Raw genomic sequence first — 21211 nt, 5'->3', positions numbered from 1 at the left:
CTGCACCCATTTTGACCTTATTTTGGTATAGGTTGTGATATGTGGGTCCAAGTCAAGTTTTTGTCATAGTATTTTCCAGTTTTCTCAACAATTTTTGTTGAATAGTGAGTTCTTATCCTAGAAACTAATGTCTTTGGGTTTGCCAAACAATAGATTACTGTAGTAATTTACTACTGTTTCTTTTATATTTGTTCTAATCCACTGGTTCATTATTCTATTTCTATTTTTTTTTAGTTTTTGCAAGGCAATGGGGTTAAGTGGCTTGCCCAAGGCCACACAGCTAGGCAACTATTAAGTGTCTGAGACTGGATTTGAACTCAGGTACTCCTGACTCCAGGGCCAGTGCTCTATCCACTGCGCCACCTAGCCACCCCCATTACTCTATTTCTTAAGACTGCTATCTTATAGTATAGCTTTCAATCTGGTAGAGCTTCCTTTGCATTTTTTTATTAGTTCCCTTGCTATTTTTGACCTTTTGTTACTGCAGATGAGTTTTGTTACTAGTTTTCCTCAGTAAAATAATTATTATAGTTTGATGAGTATGTCACTAAATAAGTAATTTAATCTGGGCAAAATTATCAGTTTTATTACATTAGCTTGACTTTACCATGAGCAAATGACATTTTTCCAACTGCTTAGATCTGAATTAATTTGTATGAAAAATGTTTTGTAATTGTGTTCATACAGTTTCTGGATTTGTCTTGGAAGGTAGATTTCCAAGTATGTAATGTTGTCTGCAGTTACTTTAAATAGAATTCCTCTTTCTATCTCTTGCCCTTGGGCTTTGTTACTCATAAATAGAAATATTGATGATTTATGTCAATTTATTTTATATCGTGCTACTTTCCTGAATTTATTATTTCAAATAGTTTTTTAAATGATTTTCTCAGGTTCTATAAGTTTGCCAGTTATCACCTGCAACAAGTGAAAACTTGCTTCCTCATTGCCAATTCAAATTCCTTCAATTTCTTTGTCTTCTATTATTTTTGGTAAAGCTAACATTTCTAATAGTATATTTAAAAGTAATGGGCAACCTTATTTCAATCTTACTGGACATGCACCTAGTTTATTCCCATTACATATAAAATTTACTGATTATTTTAGATAGATTACTGCTTATTATTTTAAGGAAAATCCATTTATTCCTGTACTCTCTAGTGTTTTTAAAGGAATGGATGCTGTATTTTGTCAAAGATTGTTCAGCATATATTGAGATGATAAATATATGATTTTTGTTGGTTTTATTATTGATATGTTCAACTATATTGAATGTTTTTTCAATATTGTAGCATCCCTGCCTACTTGGTATAAAAATTACTTAATCATGTTGTATTATCCTAGTAATAACTTAGTGCAATATCTTTGCTGAAAGCCCATTTAAGATTTTTGCATCAATGTTCATTAGGGAGATTGGTCTATATAATTATCTCTGTCTTGACTCTTCCTGGTTTAAGTATCAGCACAATCTTGTTGCCATAAAAGAAATCCATATAACTCCTTGTTCTGCTATTTTTTAAAGAATTTGTGTAGAATTGGAATTAATTGTTCCTTAACTTTTTGGTAGAAGTCACTTATGAATCCATCTGCACTTGAAGACTTTTTCTTAGAGAGTTTATTGATGTTTTCTTCAATTTCTTTTTCTTATATGGGGTTAAGTATTTTATTTCCTCTTCTGCTAATCTGAAGAGTTTGTATTTTTGTTAATATTCATCCATTTCACTCAGATTATCAAATTTATTGGCATAGTTGATCAAAATAACTATGAATTATCACTTTAATTTCCTCCTCATTGGTGGTGAGTTCACCCTTTTCATTTTTGATACTTGTAATTCATTATTCTCCTTTCTTTTTTTTAAATAGGCTAACCAAAATAGTCTGTCTATTTTATTGTGTGTTTCAAAAAAACAACTTTTAGTTTTATTTATTAGGTGAATGATTTTCATACTTCAATTTTATTAATTTCTCATTAGATTTTCAGAATTTTTAATTTGGTATTTAATTGTGGATCCTTAATTTGTTCTTTCTCTAGTTTTTTATAGTTGCATACTCAATTCATTGATATATTTTCTCTATTTTATTCATTTAAGCATTTAGAGATAAAAATTTTCCCTTAAAAACTACTTTGTATGATGCTTCATCATTATCATTTTATTGAATGAAATGGTTAGTTATTTTTATGATTTCTTGTTTTGATCCCCTCATTCATTAAAATTGTCATTTAATTTCCAATTCATTTTTGGTTTATCATTCTATGACCCTTAATTCTATAAAATTTTTATTGCATTATTATCTGATAAGTATGTATTTATTATTTCTGCCTTTCTACATTTGATTGTATAGTACAGCAATTCTGAAAAACAGTTTGAAATTTGGGAAATTCAAAGGCTAAAACATCTATTTATTTCCTTAGTTCCAGAGATTCCAGTGCAAGGTATATGCCTAAAAGAGGTGAATGACAAAAGAAAAATCCTCATATAAAAATACTTATAATATCACTTTTTGTGACAACAAAGAATGGAAATAAAGTAGATGCCTAGCATCTAGATCATGGCTATACACATTGTGTACATGAGTTTAATTGTCTATTACTGTTCTTTGAGAAAAATGAATATGATGAGTACAAAGAATCATGGAAAGACTAACCTGAATTAATGTGAAGTGATGTAAGCAGAACCTGGTGAATAATAAACATGATGACTACAGCAATAAAAACAAGATAAATCATACATACAGTTCAAAAATTAGTACTGTAAAATTACTGAATTCAAATTTAGCCTAAAGAAGGAATGAATAGCACCTATCCCCAGTCACGTGCAAAGTGAGGGGAACCATGAAATTAGCAAATATTGGATGAAATTTATTGTCCTTGGACAAAATAAAACCAACTCCACCAATTCCTTTATTTACCATCCCAAGGTACAGCTTCCTTTCTTCAGACTGTTTCTTCAGTATTTCAGTTTTAATTACAGTGAGACACTTGAGATTGCTATGATCCAGTTTCTCCATCTTCTGTTCATTTTTTAAAAAACAAAGACCATACATTTTGAGATGTAAAAGCTAAGCTAAAATTTTTAGAAGATTTAAAATTGCAAGATTCTTATCAATGGGGGCAGCTAGGTTGCTCAGTGGATAGAACACAGACCCTGGAGTCAGGAGGATTTGAGTTCAAATGTGGTCTTATACACTTAATAATTGCCTAGCTGTGTAACTTTGGGCAGGTCGCTTAACCCCACTGCCTAAAATAAAAAAAAAAAAAGATTCCTATCAATACCCATGCTCTTTTTCATCATGAGTCTGGTCATCATTGCAAAAAAAGGAAGAGGATCACAAAAAATCACAGAACATTTGGCTTTTTCATTGAAGTAGTCATCCTATTGTCATAGAGTCTTTATATTCAAAATTAGTCTGGTCTTCACAGTATGTTCAGTCTCTGATGAGACCATATTACAAGTCTTATACTATGTATAATTCTTGAATCACCTCCATGTAATAATGAGGCACTGGAACATAGACTATTGAGAAAGTTTCCTTTATTGTTTATACACTTCTACATATTTGCATCTATGTGACTGCCTGCTCTTCCTGCTATTGGATCTTGATTAAAATAAGAACTGGTTATTTAGGTAGGAAAGAAAGATTGTCTGATATGCTGAAGCTCTATCAATGTCAGTAATTTGAACATATTTGAATTTTCTGATTAGAAATTATGTTAGAGTACCATTCTGATATCTAACCATGATTTGGGAGGGATTCTGGGTTCTATAAGGAAATGCCAATGGAACATAAATTTTAGAATACCTTATCAAGTTGAAAGAGCTTTGAAAATTAAATTACAAATATAGGCCAAAAATATTCTTCTTCCACATATTTTTTCCTATATTGATACTTAGGAAATCCTTTTAAGAGTATACTATGAAATATTGACCAGATGTTGACTAAGATATTGTGATTTTCTTAGTTAAATAGGAAAGACTCATCACCAAAAAGTTGATCACTTAGAAATGATCCTTTATTTTTGGTTACAACAACTCAAAAGTATTTATGAACAAAAATGTAGAATTTTTGATAAGCAATGGCAGAATGTGAGGAAACAGACACCTGAAAGCAGTAACAATAATAGTGACTAATAAAAGGGTTTTTTTTTAAATCCTATTTGACTTGATTTTTCCTACTAACCTTTCTATTCAAAGAGCTAATCAATGTAGGGAATATATCATTGTTGAAAAGGCTGAAGAGACACTTGGAAAATTCCTTTAGCATCTGTAAGGTTAATGCCTTTTGATTATGAAATCCATGCCTGACCTAGTAACCTCAATTCAACAAGTTTTTAAAAACTTCCCTTTGAAAAAGAAAACTAAGATATGTGAGGTCTGTTGAGCCTAGTCTGTACAAAGTAATCCAGAACATATTGTACCGAACTTTTTTATGTATCTATCCACAACAGAGTTTAATCCACCCTTATGATCGGGATCAATAGTGTCAAAGTGAAAGGAAATGGATTCCTGTGGGCTACATACCAACTTAGGAAATGATAAATTAACATTATTTTTGTTTTCTTGAATTTTTTCATTATTTTGCTAAACATTTAACTATTAAATTGTATTCTGGTTTAGTTTCACTTAGGAGTTTTGTAGTTGTGAATTTGATATCTCTAGTATAGATGACTCTCTAAGCTGACCACCAGCAAACTTTATTGTTTTTTTCCATTGTAGATATAGTGGCTTAGAACATTTGCAAGGCAGCTAGTATAAGCCTTATCAAAAGAACTGTTAAAATAATCTGTCAATATTGCATGTGGTTTGCAAGTTCATTTACTTCTTAGTAAATGACGTTTTCCATTCTTCTATTGAGACAGATACCACAGGAAGTTTCATATTGTCTGCTGATCTAATGTTGGAAAAAATTTACAAGCAATTCTGAAATGTCAAAAAACTAAGAGGTAAAAAATTCATGTGCTCTATTTGCCAAAATAGACTGTGCAACCAGACAGAACATATTTGATAAAAACTGAATCATCATTGAAGGACTCTTCCTCTGGGTACAATAAATGCTGTAAAGACCAAGCTCATGAGACATTGTTGGGGATATAAGTGGAAACATTTGCATGTTTGAATGGTGTGTACTCAAAAAATGGGTGTGTAATTTTCAAGTTAGCATTAATTGTCCTGAGTTTTCTTAGAAATTCTTATTTACTAGGATACCAAATGCTGGGTAATAATTCTGCTCAAAAGATACAATGTCAATCATAGTTATGCTAAAATTACCAATACATATATAAAAACCTATATATTACACAAAATTTTGCCACAAGATATCCACTAACCAAAAATTATATCAACTTGTACTGTCTGAAGTCTTTAACAACATTAAAAGAATGGAAATATCAAAGCCTGTTTTTAAAAGTTGCATTTTAATGTCTTTGGATGGACAATTCAGATGCTAGAGTACTATCCATTAAATATTTAAAGATCCCAAGATAGCTTCTACTCTAAGAGATGGCATGGCAAAATGAATATGACATTAGAATTTTTAAAAACTCCCACTTCATCTGATCATTCACTCTATTGTCCTACATTTCTTCTACCTCTGTAGGCTAAACAATTTAAGAAAACCAAACTACATTGGGTGCCTCTGCTTTCTCTCTTCAAACCCTCTGCATGGATTCTGGATTTCAACCACATCATTCAATTGAAATTGACTTCTCTAAAATTTAGCAATGATTTAGTCATTGCAACATCTAATGTATTTTTCTCACTCCTCATCCTTCTTATCCTCTCTTCAACATTTGACTCTGTTAATCACAAACTCCTGGATAATATCACCTATCAATGTTAGGCTACTCTTCTTTCCTGGTTCTCCTCTTGATTATCCAACCAACTCTTCCTCAGTCTTTGTTGTTGGATATTCTCTGGAATTGTGCCCCCTAATTGTGGGTTCCCCTTAAGGCTCTGCCCTAAACCTTCTAGATTTGGATTTCCCATTGCCATTTCAATCTCATCTTGTGCAAATTACAAAACTTTCTTCTTAACTTTCCCCTCTCTCAATCTCTCTCTCTCTCTCTCTCTCTCTCTCTCTCTCTCTCTCTCTCTCTCACACACACACACACACACACACAAACACTTCTGGTCTGTTTCTAGTTATTTGTATATGTTACTAAATTACATTTAATATAATATAATATATTTTTCCTGCCTACTTAACTCTTGAACTATCAGTAATGCATCTGGTAATTATCGATGTGCTTGCATCATTCAGTGTTTCTTCAAAGCAACTGGTACAAATTTATCTTGGACAAACCCCATCATTGAAATTAAAGTAGACACATCTGTAGAACTACTGGTGCCAGCCTGGGTGGTAATTGAGTTAACATGTTCATTCTCACCCAATTTCAAAGATGCTTTGATGTCCATTATTGCCTCCTCTGTTGGTAAAAGGCCAAGTCATCTTGCACTGGGAGTGACTGATAAAACACAGATAGTTTTCTGACAGGGACACAGTGTCCCTACTATGGCATATGTACGCTACAGGTTATTGCATTTTGAGAATCTTAATTGCATTTTGAGAATCTTAAATTGAACAGAATATGTGTATTTTTTTCTGGAGTAGTTTAGAAGAAAGGGAGAAGGCAAAGGAAGAAGGAAAGAAAGAAGTGAAGAAGGAAGGAAAGGAGGAAATAAGGAAGGGGGAAAGGATGAAAAGAAAGGAAGGAGAGGAAGGAGGAAGAGGGGAAGAAGGAAAGAAGAACATATCAGAAAATAAAGGAATATTATTAGATGAAGTTCTAAAAATGATATTCTCTTTTCAAATTGAATTTATTTTCTGTATGAGGCTCATTGACTTGGGTTATATGTCTTGCCTACAATATCCTCTATCTGACGATCTTGTGCATTCAACCACGTGAGGATAGAATATCTGCCTTTTCTTCTCATGAACCTTATGAGACATCATAGCCCTGAGTTTCTTCAGTAATAAAACAGTGATTAGACAATACAGATATGGAAGTTCCCTTCCAGTTCTGACATTCTTCTACTCAATTATTTATGTCAAGTTAGGATGACTTTCTTCATGAATTTCCTTCTCGATTTCCCCATGAAAACTGAAGGTAATGACATAATGGTCTCATTGCAGAAACTGAAATATTGAGTAAACACTTATATGAGCCCAACACTGTACTGAACACAACAGCTAAAATAAAAAGACAAAAACTCATTTTCCCTGGGGAGTGGGGAGAGACATTCAAAACCAACAGTGAACAAACAAGGTCTACATAGAGTAAATGGTAGTTAATTTGAGAAAGGAACTATATAGAAAAGACTTCCTACAGAAGATCAAAGATGAGTTTTGAATGAGTCCAGAGAAGCCAGGAGAGCAAAGGTGAGAGAGATAACCAGTAAAGGCCCTATGCAGACTCCTGAAGAAGGATTCATGTTCATTTCAATGATTTAGCAATGATGTGTATTCAAAAAAGGGGACAGAGAATGGATTTCAGAATCAAGGGAAGAAAAAGACAAAATATTGACCCCAATTGAGTGAAAACTTAGCTAAAAATATCTTAACTAGAAAAGTATTCTACTATGAGAAATTCAAATTGGGCTTAGTGAGGCACAAGGAAGAAATTAGAAAATCAGATAGTAAACATGAATATAATGAATCAACCTTTCCAGTCTTTAAGAAAATAAGTGTACTCATAGAGAAAAAGAATATGTCTACACAACATAAATGTAATCCAGGTTTGAAGTGAATCTGGTGTGTTTTGCATGTTCCAAATTGGTAGATTCCAAATTGGTAGAAGATGCTAAAAATGATACCTAAGAAGTGCTATTGAGTTGATACAAGAGTTTTGAAAGAAAGAGATTCTTCCTTTGAGATACAGTAAGTGTAGGAGAGACATAAGAAGATAGAAAAAGACTTGTGAAATTACAGGTATATCAAGAAAGCAGACTCTTCAATATATTCCTAATTTTCATCTTGCCTCCCTAGAGAAGGCTATTTCCCTTGGGTGTGGTTGGTATTTCTCTCTTGATTAGGCTGATAGGCCCTTCTATCCCAAGAGTTCATGTGTTCCCTGTATTTTCTGGAAAATTCAAATTTTCATAACTTCTTTTTTTTGTTTGTTTTTTTTGTTGTTGTTCATCAAAGTGGCTTGATTCACTTTATTCATTGATTCTAACACTCTTGTATAATTTTAGGGAATTAAGCTGGTGGGTTTTAGCTTGAGGGAAACCTCTCTCTCTAAGAGTAACTATGAGTCATTTTTATTTTAAAGCTTGGCAAGCACTATTCAAGGGATAGGCCAGTTAAATATAATTCTACTTTGATAACTCTAGTGGAAAAAGTACCAAACCTGGCTGAGCTCTGGAGCATGCCTTCCCCTTCTCCATGTTGGCTCTCCTTCAGACCTCAGTTCATTGATAATGCCTTTCAAAAGTCATATGTGTATATCTTATATGGGAAGCACACTCACCTTATACAAGTTTTTACTTTTTCCTAATTACATTATAATTTGAGAAACTTGAGGATTCTACATACTATACCTCCCTACATAATTGTAGCATAGTACTTATAAGCATAGTTATACTACAGTTTGAGGGATAGAGGACTTGGGAAAATCTGGCTTCTAAGTCCTCCTCTAATGTTAGATCCAAAGAATTCATTTGATCTCTCTGTAGCATATTTCCCTTATCTGTAAAATGGGGATAAAAATATCTAATGTTAGATCTGAATAATTCATTTGATCTCTCTGTAGCTATTTCCCTTATCTACAAAATGGGGATAAAAATGTCTAATAGACTTCTTATGAGGCCTAGATTATAAGATAAGATTTGTAAAAGCACTTGAAAACATTAAAACACTATATATCAGAAGCATCAACAGCACCAGCACCATCAGGACCCTAGTTCTTTCCTTCATTTTTATTTTTCTCAAAAGAATGTATAATATATGAATTAAAGTTTTGTATCAAGCATCTCTAAATGGATACTTCACATAAGCCCCACATTTGAACCCACTAGAAGTCTGGAAATCAGAGATTTTGTCTATCTATTGATCTCTTTGCAGTTATAAGAATCGTACCATTCATATTGTTTCAAACCACCCAGGTCAAACAAAATTGGAGTAACTAGAGTTCTATAAGTGTATACTTTGATGATGATAAATATAAGATATCAACAATAAAAATATTCAAGATAAAGACTGGACTCTATTCTTTAGACTGTGAGCTATTTGAGAGCAGGTACTATGTTTGCCTTCTTTTTATAATCCCGGTATTTATCATAATGCCTGGCAAATGTTATAGTGCTTATTGGATAAGGAACATCAGATACAGGCATATGTCTGTTATCACTCAAGCAGTACAAATAGGCATCTTGGATGAACAATCAATGAATGAAAAAATAATTTATTGAGTGTTTTATGAGTGCCAGGCAGCATATTAAGTGTTTGGGGATAAAAATGCCAGCAAAAAAAGACAATCCTTGCCCATGAGGAGTTTACATTCTTGCATATCAGGATAAACCAAATGGAGAAGTGGTGGTCAGAAAGAAGTATTTTGGAGAAAAAGGTAAGATAAAATGGGAAACAGAATCCTAAAATAAATGATTGTTCTTAGAGATAGAGTTGTGGTGTGTGTGTGTGTGTATGTGGTGATGGTAATGATAGTGGTGATAGTCATGCTAGTGGTAATAGCAGTGGTAGTGGTAGTAGCAATGGTAATATGCCATAGAGATGATAGGTGAGCCAGACACTACAAAGAGTAGAATATTTGCCATTCAAATTTCATTATCACATGGGTAGGAACTTGATTTTGGATTAGAGTTAAAAGTTAAAGAGCAAAGAAATAGTTCAACCAGAAGCAACTGGCTTCTGGTTCTTTTAGAAGTTGCTTCTGGTTGAATTATTTCAAGTGCTGGAAAATTGATCTAATTACTTGACTCAGTTGTAACTGAAATTAATTATTACAGTTTGAGGATCTAAGCAGTAAGATATAGTGACACCATTCAGAGCCAGGATTCCTCGGTTTAATACCCACTTTGGACAGTTACCACCTTGTGGTCAAGAGTTAACCATTTAACTTCTCTGTGATCCCATTTCCTGAAATGCAAAAAGTGAATCAAAAGAGCTATAACAGCTACTTCACTGTGGAGTTCTTAAAATAAATTAAAATGAAGCATTAAAGCACATTGAAAATTTAAAAATACAAAATACTTGTAAAGGGACTTCTGATGATTTTGGAACAGGGTCTAGCACATAGTAAACATTTAATAAATACTGATTGACTTGAATTATGAATTTTAAATTGTTATGTAAAAGTGAGCCATTGATATGTTACTACTGAAATTGTGGAGTTTGAGGAAGGTCACATCAAAGGGAGAATTTTCTATATGTCCTGTATTAATATTAAGGGCCTTGCCCAAGGGTTTGGAGAGCCATGCCTAGAGCTTATTTGGAAGTTGTCCAGTCAATATTGGTTCAGGGAGCTGTTTCTGACCATGATCCAGAGAGAGCGCAAGAAAGCCTGAGAAGGATGTCTGCGAATGTATGTAGTGAGAGGGATCTAGGAATTGTCTAGACATGCTCAGGCATTTAGGGGAAGACTTTAGTGTTTAAAATTATTCTCCAGACTTAACTTACTCTTTTTCTAAGAGCATGCTCCTGAGACTTTTCTCTCACAGAGTAGTCAGCAATAGGGCCAAATTACAATTCAGTTTTGTGATTATCAAAAATTCAAGTACAATGCTACTTTCCAGAAAAGTAAGATGTAGTAGTTTTGCATGATTTCACATGTCTAATCAATAGAATAAAAAGTAAGATCTAAGTAAATAGAATTCTTTGTAGACCTAACTCAGTCGTGCAAAGTTCTCATACAAAAAAAGACAGAAAGATCTATTTTGGCAGTCCCCTTCAATCTTAAAAGCAGGGATCACTTAATTTATGTAAATTATGCCTCTACAGGGGCATCTCATTTATGATTCAACTCAAGGGCTAAGTGGGTATAGTCACAAGAAGCATCTTGAAAAATGAGGACAATTTTATAACTGCTAAAGTTTTTCAAAAGTGAGATGAAAGGTAGCTTCCCTTCACTGGACATCTTTAAGCCAAGTCTCTAAGGTCATTGGTAGTGTAGATTTTAGAAGAGATTCTTATTCAATTATGAACTGAAGCTCATCACTTCTAAACTCATCCTCACACTACAAACTCAAACCTAGATTAATTACTCTCACAGTCTCCTCTTCTTTCTATTTGAAGGGTTGGAGTGTACAGCAGCAAACTTCTCACAAAGCCTTCCTTTATGGAAGGCACAACCTGGAGACTTAGATCACTCCTGCTGCCCTGACTGGTTTCAACTCCTGGAAATAAGATGACTTGGTGCCCAGTTCCCCCTTTCTTCTTCCTTCATATACCACCATTGTACCTCTACCTGCCCGTTTCCTTTTGTCATTAATCTCCCTCTTCATATTTCAAAGTTATTTACAGTATGGAGATTTATTATATTCCCAGTTGTTTGCACACTGTCTAAGACATTAGAGATGCTTCATAAATGCTTATTGGATTGAACTGGATGATTTCTGAAATCCCTTTTTAACTTTAGCATTATGTGATTTTATATTTTAATTAATTCTTTAAGAATAATAAATTCTCAGAAATGATTCATTAATCTGACTGAAAACTTCTTTAATACTAAGATATAAATAAGAGATAGAGAGGCAGAATTCTAGAAAAGAAGAGAAATGGAACATAGAATAAAAAAAGAGAATAAGTCAGAAGATAGATAAAAGAAAGATTTAATAAGATAGAAGACAGATTTATTGTACCCTTACTATATTATATACTGTGCTAACATTGGGAATACAAATAAAAGCCCAAAAAAGTCCCATTGTTCAAGGAATATATATTCTAATGGGGAAAAAAAATAAAGAAGGGTTGGAAAAGGAAAGAGCATATAAAGGCAACAATGGAGTCAGTTGGAAGAGCATTTGCAAGATAAGGCAAAAGTTGAGATATTAGAAAAGAAAGACCTAGAGGTAGAGTCCAGCTTCCTGGTAGGTAACTGATATTCTGGGTAGATATACTTAAATCCTTTATATGTACATCATTGTGTTAGACCAAGCCTACCATCCATGTCTACTAAATTTTATAGCGTAGGAGAGAGTTGGGGGTGAGGGATGTCTCTGCTCTAGAAAGAGGTTTGGTGAATGCTATGGAAAAGATTCACACTAAAGAACAGAAATGTCAGGAATACAGAGTTATAGTCAGCATAATTATTACATTTAACAGAATAGATACCTCAAGATGTAATGAGCTCACTGTACATGCCAGAGATGTGGTAGGAAGGGTTTTGTTGCAAAGAACGTGGGTTATTTTCAATTTTAACTTCTATAATAAAACATTTTGCTTGAAAAAAATTATTATGCCCTTCTTTCCATTAATAGTATGTAACCATACTTAATTCAAGAACTAATTTAATTTAAGAATAGTCGTGTGTGTGTGTGTGTGTGTGTGTGTGTGTGTGTGTGTGTGTGTGTGATTGGAACTTATCGAATAGTGGTTGTTATTATTACTATTATTTTATTATCATTATTATTATCATTCAGTCATGGATGACTTCATGACTGTCTGGACCAGATTGTACAAAAGGTTTGCTTGACAATGATATCAGAATGGTTTGCCTTTTCCTTCTCCAGTGGATTTACACAAGCAGATTAAGCGACTTGGCCAGGGTCACAGAGTCTGGATTTGAACTCAAGTCTTCCCTACTCCCTCCAAGTCCAGGTCTATTCATTAAGCCCCTTACCTGCCTCCTAAGCAAACAACTTAAATGACTTCCTTAGGGTCACAAAAATAGCAAGTGTCTGAAACTCGGGTATTCCTGAGTCCAGCCCAGTATTATAATACAATTATAATACAAGTGGATATATCCACTTGAGTCATCTAGTTACTATTTTAATTGTTTGAATTTCACTGAATTGAATAATTAAAATAGTCCTACCTATATCTATATACAATTCTGGAATTTTGAGCTGAAAGTCTTAGAGGTCATTCAGTTAGCCCAAACTTAATTTTATACATAGAAACCTAAGAATTTTAATGACTTCTCCATAATAACAAAGGTAGAGGAGCAGAAATAGAATTTGAATACACAGAAGTAGAAACTGTTGTTTGTTTGATTGTTTTTAATTTTAATATCCACAGATAATTTTGTTGCTGGGAGGTCTTGCTTTTCCCTCATAGAGTCATATATGACAACTATGTCAGAAAGAATAGATTCTTTGTATTTGTTTTTTTTGTTTGTTTTAGGTTTTTTGCAAGGCAATGGGGTTAAGTGCCCAAGGTCACATAGCTAAGTAATTATTAAGTGTCTGAGGCTGGATCTGAACTCACGTACTCCTGACTACAGAGCTGCTGCTCTATCTACTGCACCACCTAGCTGCCCCTGATTCTTTGCATTTGTGGAGAAAATCATCTATTATAATTGTTTGTTTTTACACAGATACATTAGATAGAGTGCTATGCTGATTAATATTTCTAATCTAAGACAAATCAAAAACAAATTATTAATCAGATTTCTCCTTACTTCCAATAGATATTCTTATAGCTAAACTATAGAGAGTAACAAAATGATTATTCACAGAATCAGAAAACCATAAATGAAGTACATTTGCAACATGGAAAATATTCTACATTGTTGGGTGACAGTTGAAAGCACTTCTCCCATCACAACTCCTAATAGTCTCAGCAAATAACATTAAATAATCTAATTCATAACATATGTATCCAACATAAAGCATTATGAGTTGGTAAGTAGTTAACAGTACCCAGGGAAACTTTCCAGTGGATGATTGAAAAACATTTTAATGAAATTCTGATAACATCGTGCAATACAGCCTGGTTCAAGTTGAGGCTGGACATTTTGTCCAAAATCTATCTTGGGTAAAATATGAGTTCAGTCAACAATAATACAGTTAGCAAAAGATAGTAGGGAGAAAATATATTACACATATGAAAAACTGTCAGAGATTTTCTTTGGGACATTTCATTGTAAATTGGACAATTCCCACTTGATTGATTGATTGATTGATTGATTAGGAACTTAAGAGAGACATCATCGATTTTCAACAAAGCATTTCACAAAACCTTTCCTGCTTTCCTTGGGAAGAAATCTTTTGCTCATCACAAGTCTAACCATGTAATTTCCCTTTTCAAAAGTATTGAGGAGTTTCCTAATATTCCCGTGAATAAAATAAATGCCTTAGATTGACATTGAAAGACCTTTTAAGAAGCTATATTTTCAGACCTATTTCACAATATTTCCCCTTCTAGACAAACTGTCTTAATTACTGTTTCCCAAATTTAGAAATTATTCTCTAACCTTGGTGTATCCCACACACTGTTCTCTAATTCCTGGAATACACTTCTCATTCATCTCAGACTATCACAATAATAAAGCATCCTTCATGGCTCAATTTCATGTGACACCCCCATAAGAAGGCTATCCTGATTCACCTAGTTCTTATGACATATTTTATATACAAAATTATATATCAGTTGATTCAATTAACTTAAAAGGGTCAAAGATTTTCATAAATTTGTAGCTTTCTATATTTCAATACTGAGAAATGAAAAGAAATTACTATCAGTGTTGATGCTTCCTAATTTTAAAATTTCATTACTCTGTCATCATAACAAATTCTATCTATTTGCTTCTTCATCTACTACCATTATAAAGAATTACAATTTAGGCCAGCAGCTATCTCCTTTTTTTGTGTTCACTTGGTTGCTAAGGAGATTGATGGAATAGACCACTTTCCTATCATGTTCCTATTCAAAACAAAGCATTTTATAGGTACAAATATATTAAATTCCTAATGTCAAAGAAAATTTTTAAGTGACAGTTTCAAGAGTATATCTTACTCCAATGATAATTTCATGTTCCAAAAAATGGTTTTTAAAATTAAAGTCAAGACAAAATTCTATTTAATTCTAAAGGAAATGAAAATAAAATGATCTGAATAATCTAATTTACAACTTTCCCTGAATCCTACCATTCCCATCCCCAAATATTGCTCTTTCTCAACTTATTATCATGAATGTATGTCCCTACTAAAAGGCAATTCTCTGGAAGGAATGAACTGTTATCATTTCCATATCAATTAACTAATATGTTTCTTACTCAATAAAGATAAGTACAGAATAGTGGGGAAATATTTGGATTTGGAATCATTAGAAAATGACACAGGACAAATTTCAATTTCTCTGAGTCTCACTTTCCCTCATCTATAAAAAAGGCAAAAATACTAAAATGCATAGCATTGCTATGAAGATCAAATGAGATAATACATAGAGTGTGTATACTGCCATTGTTGAGGGATTTTTTCCCAGTGATATCTGACCCTGTGACCCCAGGTATAATTTTCTTGGTGAAGACACTGGAGTGATTTGCCATTTTCTTCTCCAGCTCATTTTATAGATGGAGAAACTGAGGCAAACTTGGTTAAGTGACTTATCCAAGGTAGCACAACTAGTAAGTTTCTGATGCTAGATTTGAGCTCAGGAAGACGAGTTGTCCTCACTTCAGACCTAATAGCCTATTCACTGCATCATGTACATAGGAACACATATAAAAACACATATAAACATGTATACACATTTAGTACTTTGCAAATGTTAATATGCTGTATAAATGTTAATTATCATTAAATGTCTATTGTTGTACCTGAGCAGTAGAGTAAATAAGTACTTTAAATCAACACATCTCCTAACCTTCAGATCAGATCACAAATAACCCATGATACCATTTCAGTTTTTATTGAGGGCCAATATCTCACACTTAATAACAGCATATGAATATTCCGGTCTCAAAAATCAGCATTTTCATTATGCTCAACCCAATACAAGTGTGTTACTTCATGGCTAGCATCTTTATTTCAGGTCCAAATAAGCATGTTATCCATTTTTTAAGAGTTAAATACTGCCATTTTTAAGGAGCAATTACAAGATTGCAGAGTAGAGATAGCACTCAGCTAAGTTCTCCCTACATTCCCCTAATAAACAAAGATCCTTTAAAATAATATCACAAATCAAACTCTGGAGGAGATGGGCCAACAAAGGGTCATAGTGAGACATGCTTCCAACTAGTTAAGGACAGAGAGGAGCACTTCTGGTCACGAGGGAGTGAAAGCACTGAGGAGCAGTATCACTTCCAGTCCCAAGAGACCAGTACCCCTTCTTGAATACAGCTCAGAAAACAGGATAAAGGAAAAATACACAATTAGTAATTGTAATTGTGAATGTTCATGTGATTAACTTATTCATAAAAAAGGAAGAGAAAAGAATGGATTAGAAACCAGAATTCAATAATATATTATTTATAAGAAACACACTTGAAATATAAAGAGTTAAAATAAAGGGTTAGAGCAGAATCTATTACACTTCAGCTGAAGCTTAAACAAAACAAAACAAAAAACAAGTAGCAATCATGATCTCAGACAACGCAAAAACAAAACCAGAACTAATTTACATAGAATAGTGAGAGGATTCTGGAAAGGTAGGTAGGTCAGAAAGTAGGTCCATATTTCCTCCACAAACAAGTGAAAGAAACAACTCAGGGTGAGTGCTCCAAAAGTAAACAAAAGTTGGGGCAGAACTTTGGTCTTCCTGGGACAACCAGAGAAAATCCAAAGAAAGATTTCAGGACCAAGATGCCACCTGAGTGAAGTGTACAAACCTCCATGCTAATCCCCTAAAATAGCAAGAGACAAGTCCTAAAGGCAGCTGGAATGGGAAATAACCTCTGCCTTGATTACAGGAATTCTCACCTCTGGGAGAGTGGACAGTGGGGATAGTAAGCTGTCTGAGCCTAGAGAAGGGAAGGAACTTGTGCTGATAAGGTCACCAGATTCAGCTCTGTTGCGAGACTTGGATCAGAAGGACGCAGCCCAAGGCTGGTGAGTGCAGGAGAAGTGGTAAGAGGACACTTACAGGAGAATTTAGTTATTGATCTTGGCTCCAAGCTAGAGGGAATATCAGAAGATTATAGCCAATGGAGAGTTCTCAAAGAGTGATATCATTTCCAACACAGTGTGTTGAGGGGCCCCAGATGTTATTAAGAGGAGAAAAGGAGTTCAAAGATTGGGTCCAGGACAAAGCCTCTGAGGTCAGAGGCACCATCCCTGACACCTGTGACTGGAAGTGAATATAATGAAAAGCTGATAAAAATTTTAAAAAATTACAAATGAGTAGACAAAAGAGAAAGAGTCTAAATTATGAGAATAGAGAAGAGGGAACAATACATACATGTGTGTGCATATATATATGTAAATACACATACATGTACATATAAAAACCTTTTAAAATCAGAAAAGAAATAAAAGGACAGAGAGAATTAAGTTGGACTGTAAGAGAATAGAATAAGGAAGGTATAGAAAAGGGTGAGTAAATAAGTGGGGAGGTGGGATAAAGAAGGTTGTGTGAAGGAGGAAGCCTTGAAAGGGTTAAGGAACAGGAGGGCAAAGTAGCAAGAGAAAGCAAAGGAGAAGAATTAAGGAGGGGTTGTTGCTTTCAGGATAAGTTATTAAAATGGAAGAAAGAAACTAAAAATATAGATATTTATAAATATGTATATATATATGGATAGATATGTATGTAAATGGGTTATATGTATATAAGTATTGTGTGAGCACATATATGCAAACTGTGTGTATACATACATATATATGAATATGTAAAAAGATAAAAGAATAAACAGGAACACTACATACTGCTAAAAGGAAACCTAGAGAATGAAATCATATAAATATTAAATACACATGCACTAATTGATAGAGTATTCAAAATTTTAAAAGAAAATGATAAAATTATATATACATATATGCGTATACACATATATACATATATATGTGTATATATATATATATATATATATATATATATATATATATATATATATATATATGATGTTGTTGAATTCTGAAACTTGATGGAATAGGTTAGAAATTTTCCAGGCTTTCCAGATTTCATCACAGAGACAGAAAATCACCATTAAATGAACACAGAGCAGCAAAAATAAAGGGGTAAAGCCACTGTCCTCCTAAGACTTCTTGAGAAGATCTTATAGAAAAATCCAGAGCCTGAGGTTTGATCTGAATGAGGTATAAACACTCAACAAACAGGAGGTACTGAAGAAAGCAGACTATATATCTCAAGAAATTTCATCTTAGGTTTTTCCTCACAAACTTTCCTCAAAGGAACAGAAAATGACTGAGTGAGGGAAAATTGAAGGACCCCCTATCATTTCCAGATAGGCCTAGCATTGCTGATTAGACATGCTCCCTGCCTGTAGTAGTAGTAGTTATGGGTTAGGAGAGGCAAGCACTACCCAGGCAATTCAATACCAGTAAATCAGGAAGGAAGAACATTTTGGAGACAGTATGGCTAAGGCTTAGGGGAGAAAGAAAAGAGTCCTTGAAGCTGAATTCCTGGAAAGAATTTAGAAAACAACAGTAAGAAGGATCTCAGACCTAGGGGAGCATTATCCACAGCTCAGTATTGAAGCTGTAATAATAATAATGATAATAATAATAAGTTCTTTAAATAAGATAAATTAAAAATAAAAAATGAGTAACAAAGGGAAAAAATTCCCTCTATTTCACAAATTATTCCCCTAACATCCCCTCCCCCAATTTCCCAAAAATTATAGCTAGCTATGTGGAAAAGGAAGATAGTCAAATTTTAAAAAAATCACTCCTATCCTAAAAAGTAATGTCAAAATTAAAGCCCAAGAAAGAAATCCTGGAAGAACTGAAGAAGAAACTTAAAAATCAAATAAGAGAATACAAAGATAAATTAGAAAAAAATTTAAAAACCAGTTTAAGAAAATGAAAAAAAAAGTTAAAGAACAAGAAAAACTTAAGAAAAAATGAAAGCAGTTCAAGAAAATTATGAAAAAGAAAGTTAATCAGAAAAAAGAAACAAAATTTAAAAAGCCAGAATTGAGCAAATGGAATCAAATGACATTATAGGACACCAAGACATCATAAAATTAGAAAAAAATAGGAGAGATTCTAAAATGTCTTATTTGAAAAACAACTGATCTGGTAAACAAATTAAGGAGAGACAACATAAGTATTGTCAAATTACCTGAGAATGAAAATAATAATAAAAATTAATCTATATTCAATATTATGAAAATTATTAAGAAAAATTTCCCTGAAGGTATATAACAAGAAAATAAAATAGAAATAAAAAGAATCCACCAATTATCACCTGAAAGAGTCCCTAGGAATAAAACTTACAGTAATTTCATAGACAAGTTTCAAAATTCCCAGGTTAAAGAGAAACTATGGCAAACAACAAGAAAATATTAAATATTGCATGAAAGCAATCAGGTTCTCACAGAGACTAGCAGCTTCTAACTAAAGGAAAATAGATCTCGAAACAGAAGAGTTAAGAAACTGAGGTTGCATACAAGAATAAAATCCTTTTTTGAAAAAAAACAGAATATTTGATGAACTAAAAGAGTTTCAGGTATTTATAACAAAACAATGGGAAATTCAATATAAAAAAATCTAGAAAAAATATGAGGTAATCATTAAAGACCAATTATAGTATGATGATTAAGGTCATACTGTTTACTTATGATACGTGAAAATTTTATTATCACTAATTAATAATAATAATATTCATAAAATTGATATAATTATTATTAGATCACCATGATCAGGTAAGATTTATGACAGGTTAGGCAGGGATGGTTAAATATTAGAAAAATATTCAACATAATTGAACATATCCATAACAAAACCAACAGAAATTATGTGATTATGTCAATAGATACTCAAAAAGCCTTTGACAAAATACATTATTCCTATTAAAAATGGTAGAGAAAATAAGACTAAATGGAGATTTCCTTAAAATAATGAATAGCATTGAAGTGGGGGAAGGGGCAGAGCTAAGATGGCAGCATGAGGGCAGGAATTCTCAGAAACTTGTTCCCCAAAAAAGCTCCAAAAGACATCAAATTATAACTCTAACCAAAATTTAGACTGTGATACAATTTCCCAGTCCAAGACATCTTAGAAGATCTTCAGGAGCTCTTTGCTCCTTTCAGGGATCTCCCGGGACAACTGGCACAAGCACAACAAGACCAGGGGCAAGCGCAAACCCTACCAGAAGAAGAGCAAGTACGAGCTGGGCCGGGCACCCGCCAACACCAAGATTGGCCCCGCCACATCCACACCGTGCGAGTCCGAGGAGGCAACAAGAACTACCGGGCGCTTGAGGCTGGACGTGGACAACTTCTCGGGGCTCTGAGTGCTGTACCCGAAAAACAAGGATTATTGATGCAGTCTGCAATGTGTCCAACAATGAGCTGGTCAGGACCAAGACACTGCTGAAGAATTGCATTGTGCTCATCGACAGCACCCCATACCGCCCGTGGTATGAGTCCCACTAATGCCCTGCCACTGGGCCGGAAGAATGGAGCAAAACTGACTCCTGAGGAGGAAATTTTAAATAAAAAGCGTTCAAAGAAGATCCAGAAGAAATATGAGGAGAGGAAGAAGAATGTAAAGATCAGCTCACTTCTAGAAGAACAGTTCCAACAGGGCAAGCTCCTTGCCTGCATCACATCGAGGCCAGGCCAGTGTGGCCGAGCAGATGGCTATGTGCTCGAGGGCAAAAAGCTTGAATTCAACCTAAGGAAGATGAAAGCCGAAAAGGGCAAATAAGCTCTTGGACATTTCACTAAATAAATCCCCAGATTATTTGATTGTTAAAAAAAAAAATCTTCAGGAAAGGTCTTTTTCACCAGGACTGCAGGGTTGGAAAGAACCACAGCACAACCACACCATAGTGCAGCCAGACCAGAGAAAACCTGCTCCAGTCTTTCAGGAAAGCTGGTGGGGTGCCTGGATTCCTAGGAACACCTGAGTCCTTGGCAGAGGATGCGGTTTCCAAACCTCTTGGCCCAGGGATAACCTGGGGCAGCTTGAAGTGAGCACAGGGATCCTGCCCAACAGCATCCCTGAGTTGAGAACGTGCTGCTGGAATAGGTGGAGCCACCCAACACCTTCTAGAGCTCATACCCCACAGATGGAAGAGGGGTTGTGGGAGACTGCAGAGGTCTCTCTGCTCTCCCTAGGGCAAGACTCTGCTTTTTGTCCCACTCAGATACATGTCTATCATAAAGGAACAAGAACCACTCCCCCAATAACTCTAG

General features: G+C 34.1%; 1 pseudogene; it reads left to right on the top strand.

Moving 5' to 3' along the window:
- Nucleotides 1-20777, top strand: part of LOC141496529 (small ribosomal subunit protein eS8-like) — a 32925-nt pseudogene extending 12148 nt beyond the window's left edge.
- The last annotated feature ends 434 nt before the right edge of the window (nucleotides 20778-21211 follow it).

This window comes from Macrotis lagotis, chromosome 8 (assembly GCF_037893015.1).
Source record: "Macrotis lagotis isolate mMagLag1 chromosome 8, bilby.v1.9.chrom.fasta, whole genome shotgun sequence".
NCBI lineage: Eukaryota > Metazoa > Chordata > Mammalia > Peramelemorphia > Peramelidae > Macrotis > Macrotis lagotis.
This window is presented reverse-complemented; position numbering and strand designations above follow the sequence as displayed.